Genomic DNA, 4490 nt, shown 5'->3' with positions numbered 1-4490 from the left:
AAAGTGCTGCAGAGAGTCTGTGCCTTGCCCAGGCCCCTCACTCACATCTTCCGAGTCCACTTTGCCCAGCTTCTGAAGCACCGTCAGGTAGAACTTGAAGAAGAAGCTGAGGGTGAGGGTGCGCCGGAACTCTATCATGCCACCAGGGGCGTCAGGAGCCAGTTGCAGCTCCTCCGCCAGGCCTGCACACACGTCCTGCAGCAGCTCCTCATTCCAGAACCTACCAGAGAACAGGTCATAAGACGGCACTCCTATCCAGCCCTCAGAATCACTTGTGTGGAGTGGTACGCCCAGGGCCTCAGAGTCATATGAACCTCGGTTCAAAACCTGGCTCAGATACTTATAGCTATGTGACTTTAGGCAAGTTACTTGACCTCCTTGAGCCACAGCTTCCTCATCTTTACAAATAGATACAATTTAAAAACCCACAAAAATAATAATAGTTAAATATCTTGTCTCTTCAATGCACTAGGCAACATCGTAAGTGCTTTATATGAAGCATTACTTTTAATTGAAATTAAATAGTGTTGAGGGCAAAGTTTTTATATTCATTTTACTGATAAGAAAAATAAGGCATGAAAAGATTAAGTAACTTGACTTATATTCCCCATCTGGTGAGTGTTGGAGCCAGGAATTGGAACCAAGGAGCCAAATGCCAAAGTTAAGTTTTAATCTATCCACGTGGTTATTGTAAGGATCACATAGGATAGTGCCAGTGAAGTGCTTGGTACAACTGCTGCCATAGAATGGCCATAGGAATAGTAGTAGTCATAGTAATAGCGTAGCAATGGTACTAGTGCTAGTAGCAATAGTAATAGTAGTAGTAGCAGCAGCAATATTAATAGCAGTAATAGTAGCAGTGGCAGATGTAGGAAGAGTAGTAGTAGTGGAAGAAATAGCGACAGTATTAGTAGAAGCAGAAGTAATAGTAGTAGTAGAAGAAGCAGTGGTAGTAAGAGTAATAGCAACAACACCCATAGTACTACTAGTAGTAGCAGAATTAGTAGCAGTAGCCCCAGTGATACTATTGGTAGTAATAGTGGCAACAGAAGTACTAGTAGCAATAGTAATGGTTGTAGTAGCAATCACAGTAGCAGTAATGGCAATGAGAATAGCAGCAGTAACGCTATTAGTAGTAATACCTAGAGTATCAGCACCAATAGTAGTAGCAGTAATAATAGCATTAGTAGTAGAAGAGACAGTGATAATAGTAGCAACAGTAATAGTAGCAGTAGCCAAAGTAAGAATACTAGTCATAGTAGCGATAGTAGCAGGAATAGCAGGAGTGATAATAACAGTAGTGATGGTAGTAAGAAAAGTAGCAATAACAGTAGAAGTAATAATACTAGTAGCACTACTGGTAGTAATTATAATAGAAGAAACATCACCAGTAGTAGCAGTAGTAATAGTAGTTGTAGCTGCAGTGGTAGTAGTAATAGTATTAATAGTAGTGTAGTAGTATCAATGGTAATAGTAGTATAGCAGCAGCAATGCTATTAGTAATAATACTGCTAGTATCAGCAGTAATCATAGCAGTAGTAGTAACCATGGCAATAGTAGTAGCAGCAATAGTAATACTACTAGCAGTCATAGTAGTGGTAGCAGCAGCAGCAGGGATAGCATTAGTAGTAACAGCAGCAATAATATGTACTCGTAGCAGCAGTGTCATTTTACTGTTGGCTCTTACTTTGACAGCTGCTTCCGAGTGGTCTTGAGGGCTGAGATGGTTCTGTCAGCCATTCCACCATAGCAAAGGGCCAGCTCCTCTATCTGGGTGGTTCCTGGCTTGAACAGGACCCTCATGCCACTGGTCACCTTGGCTATGTCATCTTCTCGCCGGGAGGCCTGCTTGAATGCTGAGAAAAACTCACCCTGAAAAATAACAGAACAGAACCTGTGTCCCACCTTAGTTTGCAAGGAATGCAGATTTTGAGCCTAAAACCCAGGGATATGCAGTGAGGGGAGGTGATAATACCACTGCAAATCAGCAAGGAGCTGGTGGTAGGAATCAAAGATTGACGCATGACTGACAATCACATTCTTGGGAGAAGTTCCAGGTCACATTCCCAGGAGCTGGGAAAGGGTCAGGATTTCTCCCTGTTAGTCAGGAAAGCTGAAGGGCAGGGACAAAGGAGAACTGGGTGCTCTCAACCAGACAAACAGCTGGGAGGAGGCAAGGCACTTTCACAAGGTCTCCTCAGAGATGCCTCAGCCCCCTTGTCTCCCCATCCTGGGGCCAGCATCAGAGCCCACCTGGCCTCTCAGGGGCTGAGCTGAAACCTCTGTTGGCCTGACTGCCTCTCAAGCAGATACAACAGGATGCCAAAGGGTGTTTGAAACACACCATCAGCTTGTGGCCTCTGCAGACACTCTCTCTAACTTGTCTCTCCCACCAGTCTATTGGCTGCAGTTAGAAATCTTCCTGAAAGAAGGAATCACACTATGAAACAACAGCTGCCTCTGTGATCTGAACATGATTTTCCCCCTGGGTCCAAGCCAGGCTCTGTCCTTGGGGACAGGAGAGCGTGCATGGCTTTCCAGGTAAGAACCATCTGACACACCGCCCTTTCTTTCTGTGTCACGTTCTACTTGAGGTTTGAACTCACCCTGGCACCACAAATTCTGATTAATATCAAAGGTGGGATGTTTAAGGAAAGGTTAAGTGGAGAAAAAACAATGAGGCCCAATGATGAGGCCCCAAAATGGCCCCAGGGTTTTCTCTGAAGAAGCCATGGAGGCCCCTCCTGATGACAAAGCTGGTCCAGATTCCTGGATGACAAACAAGGCCCTGGGGCCATGAGCCCAGAGTTTGAACTTGGTTCTGGAACAGGTGTTCCAGTTGCTCACTTCCAGGACCATAGGAGGCCACAGTGACATGTCCACTGGGGTGCCGTGAAACGTCGGTGTCAGGTTGTCAACTGTTCCTTCTTGAGAAAGCCTTCCTAATTCTGGGCATAAAATCTTCCTTTATGAAATGATTTTTGTGTTGTTAATGTCCCTGCCTGGCAAAATCAAAACTGGGGAGGGCTGTGCCTGTTTCCTCCTCTTTTCCCCCACACAATGTCTTTAACATTTTTTCAGATCTGTGAAATGCAAAACTCTGGCCACCACTGCTCAAAATGGTCTGTAAAGACAATCTAGGAAATCATTAAGAAACCACCTCTGGGGCATCACTGCTCTAATTGAATTAGCATTCTCATTAAACACGCCTTGTACCCGCGCTGAAGCACTGGCTGTGGTGAAGCCTTAACAGCCCCCTTTACAGCTGGTTGCCAGCCTCTCACACGTCACCTTTCTAAAGGGCCCATCATGGAATGCGCCTTGAGCTGTGCGATCAAGATCTGCAGGGAGACAGACAACCTGAGCAGGAGAGCCACCACAGGCCCCAAGGAAGAAGAGCGAGTAGCCAGAGGAGCCCAGACCTGCCCAAACAGGCCAGAAAACCGGCTTGTGGAGCAGAAATCCGCCCAAGACAACCCAGAGCAAGGTCAGTGACTGAACAACTCATCGAGCTCAAAGTCAGCACGTGTGGATTTGACTGACAGGCAGCTTCTCCACTCAGCACACAAAAACCACGCTTCACGGTGTGAAACCCAGTCTCCTCTGGCCTGGGGCAGGGATATTTGACAACCAATGTGCTCATGGAATTGTGTTGTAAAACCAGCTGGTGACCTCCACTGCCTCCCAGACATCTGCCAGGAACCTTACAAATTATTTCTTTACAGTCCTGACAACCACCTGCCCAGTAGGTAACATTGTGTCCATTTTACAGATGAGGAAATCAGGGCTCAGAAGAGTGAAATGATCCACTCAGGATCACACATCGAGCTGTCTGGTTTCATAGTCCACACCCTGTGCACCCCTACCCTGACCCTTCTCACTGTCCAGGGAGACATATGGTTGGTTAAAGGCAAAGTTCAGAGACAAGAACACCAACTTAAAGTTGAGAGCTGCTGAGGGTGGTCCCGAGCAGACTCTGGTCTCCTTGTCTGGAGCCTGGCAGGAGGAGTGACTCGGCACAGCACCTCACCTCCCTGCTGTAGGGGATCTCGATAGCAAGCAGGATCTCCTCCGGACCCAGCAGGGTCTTTCTGTAGCCAGGGAAGAAGGTGTGGCCCATGCGAACGGTTCTCCTGGTGCCTGTGCAGAGGCAAGAGGAAGAGGGATCAGCGTGAGAGGGCGCAGGACAGCCCGCCAGTGGATTCTCCATCCTGCTCTCTGATGCCCGCAGTCAGAGGGGATGGCTGGCACACTCGGGGCCGAGGTCCTCCAACTGACGTCCTTGAGCAGTGGTGTCTGGCATATGTTTAACAATCAATTCTTTGAGTGGAAAAAGCCCTGATTCTTAGTATGTGTTAATTTCTGTGGTATAAATACTCCCACCATAGTAATTTCCGGCTACAAGAGTGACATCACTATGAAGTTGGAAAGAGGGTAGCAAAGAGTTGACACAGCAGGCCTGCTATCCTCTGAAGGCCTGCTTACCAGGT

The 4490-nt window shown here is 47.1% G+C and overlaps 2 protein-coding genes across 5 annotated transcripts in view; both read right to left on the bottom strand.

Moving 5' to 3' along the window:
- XDH (xanthine dehydrogenase) overlaps positions 1–4490 on the bottom strand; it is a 132725-nt gene that overhangs the window by 38535 nt on the left and 89700 nt on the right. The gene's annotated exons all lie outside the window — the stretch shown is intronic.
- The window catches only part of LOC124239806 (xanthine dehydrogenase/oxidase-like), a 20635-nt gene that overhangs the window by 15258 nt on the left and 887 nt on the right, over positions 1–4490 (bottom strand). The gene's annotated exons all lie outside the window — the stretch shown is intronic.

Source organism: Equus quagga, chromosome 5, assembly GCF_021613505.1.
Source record: "Equus quagga isolate Etosha38 chromosome 5, UCLA_HA_Equagga_1.0, whole genome shotgun sequence".
NCBI classification, from domain to species: Eukaryota; Metazoa; Chordata; class Mammalia; order Perissodactyla; family Equidae; genus Equus; species Equus quagga.
Note: the sequence above shows the minus strand (reverse complement) of the source record. Positions and strands in the feature narration are given on the sequence as shown.